At 32.6% G+C, this 19,745-nt stretch overlaps 1 protein-coding gene across 2 annotated transcripts in view; it reads right to left on the bottom strand.

The window, feature by feature from the left end:
- Positions 1-19,745, bottom strand: part of cv-c (RhoGTPase activating protein) — a 605,856-nt gene that overhangs the window by 531,824 nt on the left and 54,287 nt on the right. For both annotated transcript variants that reach the window (XM_089640430.1, XM_089640431.1), the window contains one exon: positions 8,311-8,352. The gene's annotated coding sequence lies outside the window, so the exon portion shown is untranslated. The remainder of the gene's footprint in view (positions 1-8,310; positions 8,353-19,745) is intronic.

The following is a 19,745-nucleotide window of genomic DNA, read 5'->3' as shown; positions in this document are numbered from 1 at the left end:
GGTCTATAGTTATCTGTTTTGCATTGGGATCCAGATTTATGTATTGGAATGATGTGGGAGAGTTTAAAATTGTCGGGGTATATGCTATGTCTGATGCAACTGTTAAAGATGTGATGTAATGGGATGATTATGTGTTTTTTAATTGATTTGATTGTGGTATTGCTTAAGTTATCCGGGCCATTTGCAGACTTCTCTTTAAGGTTATCAATTTGTTTTAAAATTTCAGATTTTTTTATTTCTCTGAATGTAGAAAGCTCAGAGGTAGTGTTTTTAGTCTCTGAAAGGCCGGAAAGTGTTTGATTTGAGTGAATACTAAGATTGGGATTATTATACATAAGGGTTGAGGCGATGTTTGTAAAGAAGTGATTGAAATTGTTAGCAATGCTCTCGGCGTCGTCGATGGTTTGGTTATTGTCAGTAATGATTTTTTGAGGAATTTTGTGGACCTTTTGATTTCTATTTGTAATTTCATTAATGACTTTCCATGTTTTTTTTTAATCGGTGTGCGCATTGTGTAGTTGTGAAGAGTAGTATTGTTGTTTTTGTTTTTTTATGATTGTGTTCAAGTAGTTTCTAAATATAATATATTCATTACGTTTGGAATGGTTCTGTTCTACATTGTTAGATGTGCAATGTTTTTCGTGATTTTTATAGATTTTGAAAAGTTTGTTTCTGTGTTCTATTGAGATTATAAGTCCGCGCGTAATCCATGGTTTTATGTGTTTATGCTTACTTTTAGGTGGTGATATTGGTTCTTGACTTTTTAGAATATATTTTTGTATTATTTCATAGAAATTATTCAGAGCTAAATTTGGATAATCGTTGGATAAGACGGCGATCTACGATTCTTCGGTCAGTAAGTTGTCCAGAGTTGAATAGTTGATTTTGGTAATTATTTTGTTAAGATTATTTTGTTCAGCATGGATGGGCATATTTGGAAAATAGTGGCCGTAGAAAGTGGGGTAGTGGTCAGTTATGTCAATTTTAAGTGTAGCGGATTTATGAAGATAATTTTTATTTGATTTTAGAAGAATATGATCTAGACATGTATCGTTAGGGTAATTAGGTCTGGTGGTGTTGTTTATGTAGGAAAGATATCCTGTAGAATACAGAACATTTAGATATTCATTCGAGATCGGGTTTAGTAAAGCGTTTTGTATATTTATATTGAGGTCACCCATAAAAAAGGCAAAATCAAATTGGTTTGTGCTATTGTTGTTAATAAAAGATTTCATTTCTTGTGTAAACGGATTTGTAGAAAGAGAGGGAGAGCGATATGCGGTCAAAATCGAGTATTTTTTTCCCTTTGCAGTGAAGGTTGCATGGACAGCGTTTGAATATTTGAAGTTTGGGTTGTCTATTTTTATGTTGGATATGGAATGCATGTTGTAAAATATGGTAACGCCATCATGAGAGGTATGTCTAGCCGGAATTGATAAAGAAATATAGTTCGGTAAGTAAAACGGAACACATTGGCGCATTTGTGTTTCAGTGAGTGCTATAAAATCAACTTGGAAGGATAACGTATTTAAAAGGATACATAGTTCATCAAAATGTTTTCTTATACTTCTGATGTTCATGTTTAGTATGTTGAATGATGTATCGTTGAATAATGTGTTTACATCCTCAAAGTTGTCACATTCATAAGTTTTACATCACTTTAAATGCCTTTATAAATTAAATAAACTCTGTGTTTTTAATTTGTTCAATCTTTTTAATCCAATGTATTATTTCTGTCTTATATATGGTGTGCGTGGAAGTCTTTATTGTAAAGTAGTTAGTCTCTAAAGTAATTTGGTACTAAATTGCTAAAAAACATATTCATTATATCTAATTCCTATATTTTCTGTATATATTTTTGTAACACTTCTAAATTAGTATCATTGCTCTATTTTGGATTATTTTAGATAGAAAACATTAGACCAGTATTCCATCTTAATAATGCGCTCTGCAAAAAATGTTCTATTGTCAATTGTAAAGCTGGCATTTACAGTATTAATCTTAATTTAAAGAAATAGATGCATATATAATACTGCTTACTATAAAGTATAAATGATGTGGACTATAAGGTTGACGCCGAAATGAATAACTCAAATGTTCTGTTCAAAAGTGAATAAATTCTTAGGTTTCATCGTTCAAACTTAACATTTACAGTAATAATCTTATCGAAGGAAGCAAACACTTTGTGGCTTGACATTATTACACAAATTAAAGAATAACTTTGTTTTAAACCACTTAATTACATTTATAGACGTCGACCGGTTTCGGTTGAACTCAACCTTCATCAGGACAGTACAAATATAAACTAAAATATAATACAGAGGAAGATTATTAGGTAAACAATAAAGAAAGAGAAAGTATATAAATGTGAGGGAGAGAGCATCAGGACAGCGGAGTAGGTAGTGGGGTCGGGGAGGGGTGGGGATTACCCAGGGAGAAAGGAAACATCTTTAAAATAGGGCTTTTCGTGAGTTCTATCTGTTTGTTTAAAATTGGGTAATTATTTTTATTTTTACTTGCTTTTGAGATTTCCAATGATTCTAGATTATTGAGACGTATTCCTATTTTATTTTTATGTAGTATTTGAACTCCTGTCGTTCTATTAAATGTATGATTAGTGTTAATTAGGTGTTCGGCGAATTCTGAAAAACCGGTATTTTTTAAACACCTGACATGTTCTTTTACTCGAATATTTACATTACGCGCGGTTTTACCAATATATATTGCCGGGCAATCGTTGCAATTAAGTTTGTAGATCCCAGAGTGGCTAAACGTATCTTCTTTATCTTTACAATTATTTAAAAATTTGGCTAAGTTATTATTAGTATAGAAGGCCGGCCTAATTTCTGATGGAAGTTTAGATGTGCAAAGGGAAGAGAATTTACTTATGAACAAAATTCTACGCCATTGGGTAGTTAAATTATTATTATTAATAGTTGGTAGAGCATTATATAGAAATTTATTTGTTGCGATTCGGCGAAGTTTTTTTGAAAGGATTTTATCAATAAGATCAGAGTGATAACCGTTGTTATTAGCTATTTGTTTTATTGTAAGGAGTTCGTTAGAAAAATTATTATTAGATAATGGGATGGTGACTAGCCGGTGGATCATGCTGTGAAAGGAGGAATGTTTATGTGAGATAGGGTGGTTGGAGGTGTTATCGATTACGGTGTCCGTAAATGTAGGTTTTCTAAAAATGTTGAAGTTAAATGTTGAATCGCAACAAATAAATTTCTATATAATGCTCTACCAACTATTAATAATAATAATTTAACTACCCAATGGCGTAGAATTTTGTTCATAAGTAAATTCTCTTCCCTTTGCACATCTAAACTTCCATCAGAAATTAGGCCGGCCTTCTATACTAATAATAACTTAGCCAAATTTTTAAATAATTGTAAAGATAAAGAAGATACGTTTAGCCACTCTGGGATCTACAAACTTAATTGCAACGATTGCCCGGCAATATATATTGGTAAAACCGCGCGTAATGTAAATATTCGAGTAAAAGAACATGTCAGGTGTTTAAAAAATACCGGTTTTTCAGAATTCGCCGAACACCTAATTAACACTAATCATACATTTAATAGAACGACAGGAGTTCAAATAATACATAAAAATAAAATAGGAATACGTCTCAATAATCTAGAATCATTGGAAATCTCAAAAGCAAGTAAAAATAAAAATAATTACCCAATTTTAAACAAACAGATAGAACTCACGAAAAGCCCTATTTTATTGATGTTTCCTTTCTCCCTGGGTAATCCCCACCCCTCCCCGACCCCACTACCTACTCCGCTGTCCTGATGCTCTCTCCCTCACATTTATATACTTTCTCTTTCTTTATTGTTTACCTAATAATCTTCCTCTGTATTATATTTTAGTTTATATTTGTACTGTCCTGATGAAGGTTGAGTTCAACCGAAACCGGTCGACGTCTATAAATGTAATAAAGTGGTTTAAAACAAAGTTATTCTTTAATTTGTGTAGTAATAATCTTAATTAAAAGAAATAGGTCCATATATATAATACTGCTTACTCAACTCAAATGTGCTATTCAAAAGTGAATCAGTTCTTGCGTTTCATCGTTCTGCTCGGAGGCCGGGTAAAAATATAATCTTTAACATGTTTGTGTTGACAGAAGATTGATATTCCATTTTAGAGATTACTATACGTTTGCTTCATTCAAATGTGTAAATTTTTAACCTCGATACATTTAATTGGCTTAGTCCTAGTGTGGTTGATTTTTATGTGAAAAAATTATGATTTACGTACAGTGAGAAGCAATAAGTAAACAAAATCGTCTGCAACTCTTTGCTGTGAATTTATCTGTCTGCATCGAACATCTATCCCATTTACGTTTGTAAAAACACATGATAACTGATCGAATATTGTTGAAACGTGATTAAAATTAATTACTTATTCTTTGAGACATGAATAAAAAGGTTCACCATCCCTGATCTGTGTTCTTCAAATGCAGTGGTTTCCCAGCCATATTCAATGAGTTAATATTCAATAATATGTACGAACACGCTAGCAAGTTGGACTAAATACATAACTTACAATAATTTTATACCAACTGTGTATGTAAATTAGGTGGGAATTCGTTCATTAAATGTTATGTTATATTTTTTTGGGAGGTAGGCGGTAAGGTATGGCGTAATTATGAAACAATTCATTTTCAGTGTCAGAACTACATTTTTGTTCTTGTCTTATTAGTAGGAAAACATAAACTTATGAACACAAAGGTAAAATACGTATGGACGTCCCAGAAAGACATGGCTCAATCAAATTGGTCGTGCCAAAGTCAGAATGTATGGCAAGGTGCACATCTTTAATCGGTCTATGTTTTGTTCTGGAAAGTTAAATTACCTAGCTTCGACAACCTCTGGTAGGTCTGACTTGAGCAACGCTTTAGTAAATCGTCGACTTTAGGAATTCAACTAACCTAGAGGAAGAAAATACTTTTTATAAAATAAAGGGTTAGTGAACATATTACTATCCTTTGGGAGGAATAATAGAGGTGTAGCCTGTTTCCTCAGTCACCCCACAAACGAGTTTTTAAAGTTTATCACACTGTCTTACTATTGTTGAACTGCTATAACTATAACTGCATATGTACTTGCAAATTGACTGTACCCAAAAAAATACTAATTGTGTTCACCTTTAAAATTGTGCAGTTATTTAATAATTCCGTTACACCTACCCCTTGTTGTATAACTTTACGATTTTAAACAAAAAGTTCTATTAACTGTTTTTTTTAATGGAATTTGTGTGTCAAGAATTCTAACATAATTTATTAAATTACATAACTTATCATGATAGTCACGAATAACGTATGAAATAATGAATAAAAGTTTTGTTAATATTTCGTGAAAATTTTTCTTGAACATTCTTCTGCAGTAATTTTTTTATAGATTAAGCTTTTAGCTTCACTATTCCTATACTTATTATCATGGGTCTGCGTTAGTTAAATAATAATAAAAATAGTTTTAACCACTGTTTTTAAAGTTACAAATGAACATATAATATATTAAATAATATGGTCACAACAGTAACAAAATAACTAAAAAAACCTAGTCGCACAACATTTTGAGCACCAGGAGAGCAGCAAAACAGCCGATACAAGTTGAACCTAGAAGTATAGGTACTGTACTAGTATAAGCCTCTGGTAAGTAATGACCTTGTCCCCGTGACACCGCTTCGTCGCGCGTTGGATGGGCATAATGCCTCTATAACTTCTTGCCTCTTTGCTCTCCGCGCAGTTCTGTGCTCCGAGTATACTGTTACCGGATAGTGTTTATAAGTTAAAATAATAATTAATCGAGGTAATTAGCGGTGGGGTTATTACTGGGTAAAGGTTTTGCCGCCTTTGTGGGGTATTCTACATGTAAGAATGTTGTGTGATTTGTGGAAATGTGTTGGTAAGTACAAATTTAACCAATTAAGGTTTTGACCACTGCATTAATTGTACCAGTTCTACTTAACTATGGCAGAACAATTAACTGACTATCTCCAGTACCTTGAATTCCCAATAAAATATTCTATATATTGTTGGAATAACTTTCGAAGCTTGTACACATCAATGCAATATGAAACATAGAAAGACACAAGATAAAGTTGTGGTCGCAACTGGGAATTGAACCCAGACACTTTATCTTACTGGGAAAGCATTCTCCCAATGTCTCAATTGAGTCCTACATACTGAGAAGAACTATTCATTTGAAAGTTTATTAAATATATTACTAGCAATTCTTAAATTGAAATTTAAATATAACCGAAATTTTATTAATAATTTATTTAAGTTGTTTCACTGAACTAAAACAATTTATAAAATACAAAAATTTACGAAAATATATAGGTACATAAATGAAAAAAGTAAGTAACAAAATCCATAAATACATGTAATAACACGGGAAAATGTAATAACAGAAATTAAAATAAAACTAAATTAGGTGTGGATCATTTAAAAAAATGTATAAAATAACCCAAATCTCGGTAAAACAGAGATTTGGGTTACCTTTATAAAATAGGTCTTTTGTCATTTTTTCTGCTACTTACTAATTTCATTGCGATTTGTAAACATTGGCTTCTTCTTCAATAAAACATAATAAAATTATTAATTTGATTATTAGTCGAACAAATTACGTATAATAATCAGATCTCATTAGTTGAAGTTGATCAGAAGTTGTTTCATTAAGACAGAAATCCGTGGTTCGATTCCCAGTTGAGACCGTTATTTTTTTCTGGGTCTTGTTCTAATTCATGTTTCATTTGGGTTTATTATTATTGTCTCTTCTTCAATGATATATTAATTAATTATTATTCTTCGACAAAACACGATTAAAAAGGTTAAATTAGTATTTCCATTATTTGCACGAGCATTTTCAACTCATTCGGTAGAAAACAAATATTTGGTGATGTTAACCATGGAAAGAAGCAATTATTCTCTCTTTCATCCACATAATCCACTCTATCTAACAGAATAGCCCTGTACGTGTGATTCTCCATTAATCGAAGTGCCCATCGGGAAGATGAAGTACGTGGTTTTATCGAAGGGCAGATATTTATATCAAAATATGGATCCAATCTATAATACGGCCTTCTAATCATCCAGGCATTTTAATCACAACCCGAGGAGATAAAGCGGGCGCTACAATGATATCTCTGTTCACTTCTATCCTGCCGATGTCCCAACGATAACCGATAAAGAATTATTACATTTGATCAATAATCGACTTTAATTACTTCATTTTGGAACTTCTGATTACAGGTTATCAATCAATATCTTAATTAATCAGAATACTTTCGAATAATCTGTTTATCTGAACACGAATCACTGGTAGCGATTAATTATCGAATTAATTTATGGTTGACTGTCGAGAAGTTTTACTAAGCTTCCCGTAGAAATCACGTCACCTGTAGGAAGCTTTTTATTGAGTTTCGTAGTATGATAATAATCTAATCAAAACAAGAAAGCCTTTTCAATGACGTAGTCAAGATTTTAGGAATAAAATTTTACACCTACGGTTTCAATCAATGAAACTGAGTTAATTGCTAGATTAGAAGTTAAAATGTGTTTTATAGGTAGTTTTTCTTTTGTAAAACATTATATGAAAGAGGAAAAAAATGCCTGTAGATCGTTTCACAAACGAGCCGACTTACACAAAACGAATCGATAAAACGACCCGTTCTATAGATACATTTAGTCTGTATTTAATATCCTTGGAAAGCTGGCTGTAGGTACGCATTGGTGTTAACATGGAAAGAAGATATTATATCTAAAAATACTTGCCTAGAAAGCAATAGAGAAACGGATTATTGGCCTTGAGAGTCTCAAGGCCAGTAATCTCGTGAAATTTGGTTGTACTAGATTTCTAATATTACAAGAAATCGCAGTATTGATTTTGTTGTAACTGAAAAAAAAATTTCCCTAAAATAAAATCCGTGGGGTGCTGACCAAACTGAAATTTCCTAAAAATGTTCACACAGTAAATTTAATTTTCAAAAAAAAATAAAAAATCGTTTTCAGCTACAACAACATCAACAATGGCATTTTTTGTAATATTAGCACTCTAGTACACCCAAAATTCACGAGCCGCCACTGTTTGAAACCATAATAATATTAAAAAGCAGAAGATGCACTTGATGCCATGAAAAAAACACTAAGATGAAGTGAGAGTGGGCTGACCAAACAGATCATGTTGCAAGAAGAGACCATGATCGATTGTGCCAAAAAGAAACAGAGAAGCACCGTAAGCAAGCTGGTCTGATGATATTTAAAAATATTTATTATCTAAGTGACATTACCTGTTCATTAATCATTTTAGTACTCTTCCCTCTCCAAGTTTTCTGAAACAAAAATTATTCAAATAAGTAAAAGTTAGCGTCACAATTAAAATTCATAGACTTGTCAATCAAGTGTGTGCGATTTTTTTCTCGAAAGCTCTGCTCGGAAAATAACAGACATATAATATGTACATTGGTCTGAGGCAGTCAACTCTGATCAGCAACATCATCAGCTGTAGGCAGACTGATGGAACCTAAGCGCAAGCCAAATACTAAGTTTGGTGATCGCGCATTCGGAGTATCTGGGCCGAAGGCTTGGAATAAACTCCCCCCGGAACTAAGATCCAACCGAATTCAGGTCTAAACCAAAAACTTTTTAAGCTGTTATACCCTTAAATTAAATATGCCATTCCTGAAAGAAAGTCCAGTTATATCCAATTATGTCCTAAATCCTGTATCTAAATTTCGCTAATAAACAATTAGTTAATGTTAATTAAGTGTTAATCTCAAGTGACCTACCAGGTAAGTATTGTAATGTATATTATCTCCATATATAGTTAGTAATAACATAGTATAAATGTATTATATACTTGTACAGCACCCTTGAGGTGATTTTTCACGAAAACGGCACTATAAAAATCATCCAAATATTATTATTATTGTTAAAATACATATTAAGTACTACATCACTCGGACCTATAGCTGCCTAAAATACCCTACCTATCCATTGTTTCGTCTTCAGAAGGCATTGTTGTTTTTTTTTATTTTTATTCATCCACAATTTAACCTTTGCAATAATTTTACGTTTTCTCGGTCACCAAACTAGGCACAACCCATATTATGGTGTGGTTGAAAAATAAATCTACGAAAAAAAGAAGTGAGAAATGTTTGCTGACAGTTATAAAGCGAAACAGCTGTCACCCATCAAGCTATCATCAATGACAACGTAGCATTATTTTATTATGTTAAAATTATTTTATGTTTATGTTTTATTATTTGAAAATGTCGTTTTTGATTTAATAATAATACATATTACCTTTTTCTTTATTGCTACCAATTTCAATTCGTAGAACTCTATTTACAAGGTAATAAAATTTCATCAATTCCGATAATTAACTCGGAAACGAATAGGGGCATTGGTAATAAAAATAAAAGCAATTTGTCAAAAGATTAGAGTACAAGCTCCATAGACACAAGATCATATAAAGAAATACTATAAATAGATACGTAGCTTCACCCTAGTTTGATAGGCTAGTAAACGAAACAGCTGTCACGCACAATGATATTTACACTGCAGAACTTGTTTATAAATAAAGCGTTTATTAAATTAAGTAAGCATAATTTTACTGTAAATAAAAAGAATCACCTAAATATTAATAATAATACATCACAAAATGAATAAAACAAAATTTATCGGATTCAAAAAATAAGACAAACGTGCTTTTAAATTATTTGTAAATATGACATTAATTATCTTGATTATAACTTGCATGCAGCTGCCTACATTACGTACCCTGTCAATAATTTCATAGATAATGTATGGGATGTCTTATCTACTTGCATAATATGCAGGTTTTCGTTCTTTACCATTCATTACAATCATTCTTGTCATCTCCAAACGGGATACTATCCGAACACGTTATGAAATTGTGCTTTTACCAACCAGTTTATTGAATAAAACTTCATAATTCAACGATTTTGACAACGTTTTGCCTACAAACGTTAACTTGCGCAATAACAACAACATTACAGCCATCAAAGAAAAAATCCGGCTCATTAAATTAGTATCTAAGTTCGTTGAGTTGAATTGAATTGAAATAGCACTGAACAAATATACCCTAGAAGTGTGATGAGCTGATTTCAAAGAAAACGTTTATCACTTTCGACTCCTTCTTTCGATTTAAGTCTTTAAACAGTTCAATGCAAATAATTTTGTGCTCAAGAAAGAATTTCGGAATAATTTTTTTTTTGTTCATAAAGCACAAGAGGGAAAGTAGATAGTCTATAGAAATGTTGAGAAATAATCTACCATTCAGATCTGCCCAATAAACACGGATGTTGCCATTTCAAGCAGAGGTTTCAAATCTCAGTGGTCTTTTGATAGTGTGTAATCTGGAATACAGGAACTGTCCGGAACCAGTGAGACTATGTCATCCCCAATTGTGGTATATCGGGAGGCTGAAGTAAGTAAGGAGATGTAGTATGTGGGTAAAGGGATGGTTGGAAATTACCTGGCTATTCAGATGTGGTCAGTAAATTTCCGAATTGTGGGTTTTGATCTGGACGATACCTGGAATAAACCAACTACTCCTAATTGTCTGGAGCCAGCGAGGCTAAGGCAACCCCAGTTGGGGTAGGTTGAGGGGAATTAGATGGGGTAGAGAAAGGTTAGGAAGTACAACTATATAGTCATCAAATACGTATTGATTCTAAATTATGGTATTTCACCAGTGAGTGTTGCTAATTTATTTAGAATCTCTTAAAAATTTGGGTAATTCCGATAAAAACGGTATTGTCAGCTTTACGAATAAATTAACAGGTTTCCTGAGATTTTTTAGTAAATTACGAATATATTATCATGATGTAGGAACAATCGAATGATAAATCAAAATCCTTATATTTTAGCATTACAACGAAAATTGATACAATGATATTGTCAATGTATATTATCAAGTCAATTCGATAAAACATTCTTTAATTTATATTTTATTAATAAGGCCTGTTAATTTATCGTGGTATATAATAGAGTAGGTATATACCGCTCGATCAAATGTTTGAAAATGTGTAATCAATGTCACAAATGTCGAAAAAATGAGCATACTTAGGACACGCCAACAACACACTTCTATCTGTTTACTGTTCAGTGGTCGATAGTATCGAAGAGCTGTCAACAAAATATTGAATTACTTTTAACGTGTGGTAATTTAAGGCCAGCAATTAAGAGAACGCAGCGAAACTAACTGGCCACAAACTAACTGTAATGGTCACCTTTGGAAGTTAAACGGTCAGTAATAGCCTCAAGAAGGTATTTATCGAAGCAATTCGATGGACAGTTTCAGTACCGGTGTCAAATTATTCTCTTCTATAGGTCTCTGATTAGATATCAGATTTTATTTAACCCGATTTGTAGAAACGACAAACATTTTTGTACGCCGCAAAACATTTTACCATTTTTTTATATTATTTTATTATGATATAAAATATCAAAAATACCAAATGAAGAGAGATCAAAGACCTAACTTTTATTTCGATTTTCTCAATTTGTATCACTATGTTAAACGTTCCTAATACACAAATAAATACAAAAATAAATAAATAAAAAACATATCAAAAGGCATAATTTTTGTGTAAATATAAAAGGTGTTGGCACGTTACTCTAACGTTAAATGACAAAGTTTCATTTCAAGTTTTACTACAAAAAGCATAAGACGTAAAACTGAAATTGCTTGAAGAGAATTTTATCTTAAAAAATTCTACGATAACCTCTGATTATTAAAGGAAAATGTCAATACTAATCAATCTACAGTGGAAAATCTTATTTTTATGTTAACACTCTCGTTTCGAAGGTAATAAGTGCACATACCCCAAACGAGAGTAGTGTGCGATAAATATAGGTAAGTTGTGTTTTACAATCCTAGAAAACTTTTCTGTAATCGAGGGGTTTATTTTAATTATTTATAATTGGCGTATTACTTAAATCTCAGATGTTTCTAGTCAAAAATAAAATCCAGTGAGTGAAAAACATTTTTTATAAAAATTTAATTCCGTTTTACATAAAATATTTTAATGGTAACGTACTGTTGTCATTAATCTTAAATATAAATAACATACATCCACAGGGATCGGTCTAAAAAGAAAAAATATATATTTATATACGTTACAAATTCGTCGCAATTAATGAATATGTGAGACTCAAGAAAACCCCCATTATTAGAGACTAGCCTCATGATATTAAATAAAATCTAACAAATTCTGACGAAATAACTTTCCTCTTTTTAACCAAATTATTTGGTTACAAAAAAAAATTGGTCGTAAATTAAAATTTTACCTAAGACCTTCTTAAACAAACATTTATCCTTTAAGTTCATTTAATTCCCCACCTTAAATCTCTATACTTTATTATGACTAGAAACCACGTAACACGAACCACATTGAGATAAGGATCAAAGATCTAGGTTCATGTTCACGTTGGTACTATTAGAGTACTGAAGATTTCCTTAATTCGTAGTAAATCAGCCCCAGAAAGTGTCGTTTAGCCTAAAGCCTGGTAAAGCGTACAGGTAATGTAGAGGTAATGTATATATATTTTCAACATTCACAGCTACGTTTAAGTAATATTTATGTCCAGGAATCTAGAATTTATTCTCGGTAAATCGTGTTTAATACGAATTTATATTAAATTTGTCAGGCAAAATAAAATAGAGAGGTCTTCTTGCAGCACAGTGGAATAGTATTAATTATATTAATAGAATCAACATGTTTCTCTTTATCTACGGTTCAATAATTATTGAACTTGCTTCCGCTGTTTTAGTGTCTATAAATTAATTTTGTGCTTAATTTTTTTATCAATGTTTTTTATTATTGTTGTCACAAACACTGGAAAAATAATAATACCGACAAAAACATGGAATAAGACAGCAGTTATTGTAATTTTCATTATACACTATTGCGTGGAGCCATATTACAAATGATGGATTCTGATGGAAAAACAGAATTCTACCAACATTTGGGAGATAATTAAAAAAAAACATTATTTTAAATTCGGAAGTTATGCACTCACTTAATGTTTCAACATTTGTAAACTTTTTTTACACTAGCCCCACACAGTAGGCCCAGCGGAAAAAATATATCTCAGGGCCTATGTCATCTTTGGGGATCCTCTATGGATGGTCGTTTTAGGGAAAGGAAGGTGAGGAAGTTCTGGGTAGGAAAAAAGCTATGAGGGATGGGTAGGAATCTGGGGGTCGATGTGTCCAGGAGTGACGGTCGTATGAATCCATCCCTAAGTATAGTGCAAGCCGAAGGGTTGACAGAGAGCCGGTAGGTGGGAAAACGCATCCCCTGCCAAAACTTAGGCAAACCTCACCCCATGAACCCGCGCACCCCTGCTAAGTTACCAAACTTATTGAACTACTTTGGGTGCTCTATGGCAGTAGGAGTGTTGGTTATCCAATAAATGGTTTCCGGAGCGACGGTACCCATACCCGCCTCCCAAATAGAAATACTTGGGTTACGGGAAGTCGATCATTCGGTATTTAGGCCTTTGGGATCACAACCTTGTAAAACATATAAGAATATAAGTTCTTTTAAACTCTAGCAACAGAAAATCTATACCAGTATTACGTGGTTTATTATTGGTTCAGGATTGCTCACTCACGAATTCCATATCATTAATTTGCTAGTTGTAATTCGAGTAGCAACCAACTTGCATAGTACCACGAAGTTTACTAGAAGCTAATTAGATATAGGCAGATATATGAGATAGGTCGTACATCATTCAGAAAGTATTAATTGTATACCTTTAGCATGACTACCCATAGCTTAAACCGGTAGTTACCTTTAATCTTCATTTGAACAATCGGCCCTTAGAGATAAATACCTGACCATAAAAGTCAAAAAGAAGCCTGCATCTGGAATATTTCAGAATGGAGGCTGCATTTCAGAAATTACAGAGAAAGTATTATGAGCGCATGTTATGAAACATACCAATAAATAATAACGCGATGGGTTAATTGCTTTTTAAATATAATTTATGGTTAGTGAAAGAGAAACATAATGATTTCTAGTGGTCATTAGAAATATTAAGAACCCTTCAAAGTTGCGTTAAGGCGTATTTATAAATTTAAAGGTAATTTGAGTGGGATAATCACTTATTTGTTGAGAGTACATGGTTAAATTGACAGCAAATAGATATGAGAAGATATAAGTTTGAACAAAGCAGAAATCGCTTTCAGTAACTTGACTCTTCTAATAGTAAATCTTCTTCACTCTTATGGAGATACCCAATCGTGATAAAAATTGAGGAATTATTACTATTTTATTTTATTTAATTTATAAGTTTTTACTTATTTTACAAACCGCCTTTCTTCTGAAGAAAATTCTCTTATAGTATTCAGACTTCAGAATGGACTATTTCCAGAGTTTAAACGTCCAGCATAACTAACATGCTGTGCCACATATGATAATGTCAAATCATCCCTCTTTGTAATTGCATGCGAGTCGCCAAAAGAGCTTAAAATTATCCTTTCTTGGTATAAAAGACAGCGCTCAGTTTGACGCTTAAGCCTGATATAAGCTTGAGGGACAGTCTTACGCAATTGGAAATAATATTACAGCAATTTACTATAAATCTAAAAATGATACACCTTTATACAAAAGGCAATACAAGCTTAGCTCGGTCAAGGCTAAAATACCTTAAAGATTGGTCGAATTTCGGGACAGCATAATACGTCGTATTGCGCCCACGTTGTAATACATACTTCCAGATTATGATATAAAAACTATGCAACTGACTTTGATGACATTGTAAAAAAACACCTATTTAAAACAAGCTGCAGTGTGCATTAGGTACATTCTATACTAGTAGTTCTGTGAACAGTAGACCTCTGGTCCAAAAAACTATGTTTCTAATTTTCTCTTAATAAATCATAACCAAAATTTGCTCTGAAATCATTAGATTTGTACGTAGGTACTTAATTACCTACCTACTAAATCGTAAACAATAACATATTTTACAAAATATTTTTTTTGAATTTCAAATAAGGATTTAGACAATTTGTCCAAAGAAACGTCACTCACGATGTTCATTTTTACTCAGAATGATGATTTTTTTAAACTTTTACTCAGCCAGGTATTATTACTAAGTCCAAGTGTACGCGACGGTTTCACTTTCAAAAAAATAATCTTTACCGAAACATTAAAACGACCACCACCATGAAACGTAAACATAACGTACAAACAAATTTACAGACATATGAAATGCAAAACGGACGAGATAAAACAAGTTTTCACTAAGCTCAGTCAATATAACTAAATGGCGTTTAATAAACTTATCGAATAACGAAGCAGTAATGAAGAACTCTTTGATGTTGAATAACAGTAGGATAAAATTCTGTCACTTATACAATCGATTGGCATAAAATAACTGTTCAAAATTTCATTATTACTGCTTTTAAGGTAAGTATCGGTTCCTCATCCTCAAAGCTAAGTAGGCCTCATTATCAAGATGGCATTTCCTTCAACAGCCTCCCGTGGCCGTGGGCACTGTGGGCAGGTCCAGGCACAAAGGGCAAAGGGGGAGATATGATTACGACCGACTAATAATTCACCCGCGGGGAGGTAATTGCTTAATAAAGACGCTAAACTGATGTATCGATCAGGTGGGCTTAATAGCGCCCATATAATACTGCTTATACAGGAAATAGTCGATGGAATGACTGAAAAATGGTATTGGGTTTTTTGTTGGGTGCTGTGCAACTGGATTATTTTTTTAATCCAATCAATGGCACAATAATTCTTTAAAAATTGTTGCTGCCTTAAAAGGAAGTTTTTCATAATGGTACAAATGATAAAATTGTACTCAACTTAATGTATAATTTTTTATCGACAGCAACAATACAATTCTTCAAAATATTGGTGTTGCTTTAAAAGGAAGTTTCTCAAAATTGTACGATCAAACTGTACTCAAATTCAATCAGAAACAATGGTCATTGTATCAATGATAATTTCATAAATATTGTCTTTTTTCTCCCAATTTCTACCGATTTATAACAAGTTTATCGTTAACTCTTAAAGTTTTTAAGTTTCAAAAAAATATAAAGTAAAATGTACAATGTTTGTTATGCCGAAACGTTAATTATACGAAATTCCCAGAAAAAAACCGCAAAATAAGCTCCGAAAATTATTGAAAGCACGTTTTGTTCTGTTATTTAATATGTTAGAGGCATGACAAAATTCACAGTGTATCTTTAAATGGAACTCAAGCATTTGTCGGGAGTTTTTTGCACTATTTCGAACGAGTCGTGTTTTATTAAATATTTTCACCACTTTCGTTTCATTATTAAGTATAGTTTTTTAATAAAAGCGCATTCCCTCTAACATTATATTTACATACCCCCCTTTCATACCATCTAAGAAGGCCTTAAACATATTGAGATTTAAAAATTAAAAAAATAAAATAAAATCACTCCACCTAATGCTAAGTGGTTAGAGTGTTGTTCCGGTAAAACAAAGGTCCTGGGTTCGATTCCCAGTTGCGACGGTTACCTTTTTCATTTTATGTATCTGATTCTGTTTCATCTTTTTTTTTCAATTACTAACCTTGCTTATAACCTTCAAAATTTAATCCAATAATGAAAAGAATTGTTCCAAGTTCTGACAAAGGTATTATATTCAAATAGGGTAAAGTCGTTTGCAGTTAAGTTAGTGAGTACTTATGTTGGTATATTAAATCGGCGATTAAATAACAAGACTGAAATGTTTCACTCCTCCTAACAATGTGCGGAGAAATGCAATCGTGAATGTCATAGGGCATATAATCGGCTCCTTTGAAGAAATTAATTCCTCGGCATTATTGAGACTGCCATAGCTGTGAATTATTAATAGCACGAGATCGTGGGTTGAGAGTCAGGACTCGGCTGGGGACTTACTTACCAAGGAAAAAATGGTTTGGAAACTAAAGCAGTGGTGAAATGTAATATACTACTTAACTGGCAGGAGTGCATAAAAATAAGAAAATTGAGACGAAAACTTCCATGAAATTAAAAAAAAAACATCCATCTTGAATTCAACAAAGAAAGAAACATAGCTTTGCACTTCTGTATGTCATGTTTTTAATAAAAGATAAGTACAAGGAAGATAAGCGATACAAAAAATAAGTGACTTGGTCGAAAGGATTGTGCAGTAAATCTTTGAACTTGAAGTATTTGTATCAAAACACGAAACTTTTCTTTAACACATTTATTAAGCTAGAATGATTTTTTTTAAATAGATCTATTCGAATTTCGATCTTGTTTTCGTGAATGAATGAATCAATCAATCAACACCAATCTTGTAAGTAGAAATTGACCAACTTTCCAACACCAGATCCATCTGAAACTCAGCAGATAGACTCGTTGTCGATGACAATGCATTTTATCAATCTTTGGTGCTAATCATGCAAACTCACGCGGATATTTGTATTTCTCTGAAATTGGATGGCACTACAGCAGTTAAGAAATAAATGTCGGTCCTACCCAATCGCGATTTAGTTTAGTTGTTAGCGCTGTTGACTCCAGCCCCTGGGGAGGAAAGTGCAATCCTCAGTCAAATCAAAAAAATATCTAAAAATATTCTTGAAGTTCACATCAGTAAAAAGCCAGTTCCTGGGGAGGAAGATTCAATCCTCAGTCAAACCAAATAATAAAAAAATATTTTAATAAACGTAGATGCATTATAATAAAATACGTTATCTTTTATTGGTTGTTTTTTTACAACAATATGAAGCAAAATTCGTTAAGATATTTTTTGACATATTAACCCCACAATAATGATTTTTCTGACGATTTTTACACAATTATTTAAATGTTTTATGATCGTTTTCTCAAGAACTTAATTTTCCACACTAGACAATAAAACTATAACTGAAAAGGGTTTCGCAAATAGGAGATTTTGAAATTTAAAGCAGTTTTCGTAGGCCTGATAGTTTATTTTTTCTGTGCTTATAAAACTACTTGATCCATAGACATATGAATTAAATTCCTATGTCTGTGACTTGATCCATCATTTCAAAGACCGAGTGTTTTACTCGCAAAATTTAATGAACAATATTTCTAAGCGACATAATTTTTTAACCAAAAACACATGATTTTGCATTACTTTTTCTTCTTTTGGAATAACTTCTAGCTTTGATATTGCATCACTGTTTCAAGGATATAGTATTTGTATTACCGCCATGTGATACAAATCTATTATTAGTACAGCCATACACGTTGTCAAGAAGACAAATCACACTCATTAGTAACAGAAGGTGACTTAACCAAACTTTTGATCTTCCATTCAAGATGAAACCATGTTTTTTTAGTATATTAGCAGCTCTGTTTTAAATATAAATCATAAGGCTATTCGAAGAAGATATAAAAATTTGAGAAGATTAATCTTATAATAAAGCTATTAATTATGCCACCTCGACTCCAATGGATTTTCTGAAAAATCTTTTCGAAATGGGAGTCTGAATCGGCGACTGAAACATATACAAATCCTTTTAAATGCAAACTCATATTTTATAATTGAATTAGCTGTATAATAGATTACTCGTAATCTATGAAAAAAATGACAAAGAATGATCCAATCATTTGACAACAAACTAGTTTGATTAATTCATTGCTAATTTCGGCGAATATCCGACCCAAATAAATATAATGCCATTAAGACCGCTGACAACTTTACACGATATTTTTATGTAGCCAATAGCAAATCACGGCCAACGGGCCTTTTGCGGTAGCTGGCAATGCCATAGGAAATTGGATTATTTGCGGTAAGATCTGATGTTTGTGATATGGGAACAAGCAGAGTCGGTTCAAGGATGAGGCAACTCGGACACTAGCCCGGGGCGCTGTTTCTAAAGGGTTTAAATTGACCTGCGAAAAAAATAGTTAGAATCTTCTAAAAAAATTAACTGATTTATATGGACGAATTTTAATGATGGTTCACTCCACGTCCCTGTTGGTAAAGGTGAGGTTGTTGCCTCTATAGAACACGTTTTCGGTTTTTAAATCTCAAAAACACAAAGTTTTTATTTCCTTGAATTTGATGATTATGGTAAGTGACCGTGCATCTCCCTATTCACTTATTTGAAGACGGAAGAGTAGCTCATTTTTTTACCAGCTGTGCGATACTGGCGAAGTATTACCAAATTTTTTTTGTTATATAAAAAAATTACGATTGATTTTTGCATACTTTTTTCATTTTCAGGTGTGAAGGAAAGTTCTCCAAGAGTTTAGGTGCCTAGCTTGTTCCGGATCTGTAAACCACATAAGTAATAACAACAATATGCCAGTAGAATAAGCCACGAGTGCCTTGAAAGTGTCTTCAAATCAAGTTCACCTCGGTCCAAGCCAGAACCCACAGCGGGCGTGATCTTATATGGACTCTGAAGAATTTCATCTCATGCAAGTATAAATGCCTACTACTTCATTCAGGAAACAGTCCACAAATGCAATTCCATCGAGAATGGTCATGTTGTCACGAGCCAGCGCCAGTTTCCAGCGAAATATGAAAGAAACCGTTTCTTTTTTATTGGTTAGAAAATTATACCAGTTTACATGGCGATGGTATGTGTACTCCACATAGTAAATGATACAAATGCGAGATAGCTCTCCAAGTTAGTAATCGATACAAATTTGATATTAATTATTGTTTTAACCAGAATTAACCATAAATAATAACAGAATGGATGAACAATGTGGATCAAGCAATAA

Source organism: Hesperophylax consimilis, chromosome 15 (genome assembly GCF_061612785.1).
Source record: "Hesperophylax consimilis isolate HC1 chromosome 15, BYU_Hcon_1.0, whole genome shotgun sequence".
NCBI classification, from domain to species: domain Eukaryota; kingdom Metazoa; phylum Arthropoda; class Insecta; order Trichoptera; family Limnephilidae; genus Hesperophylax; species Hesperophylax consimilis.
The sequence above is the reverse complement of the archived record's forward strand: the minus strand, read 5'-3'. Positions and strand labels throughout refer to the sequence as shown.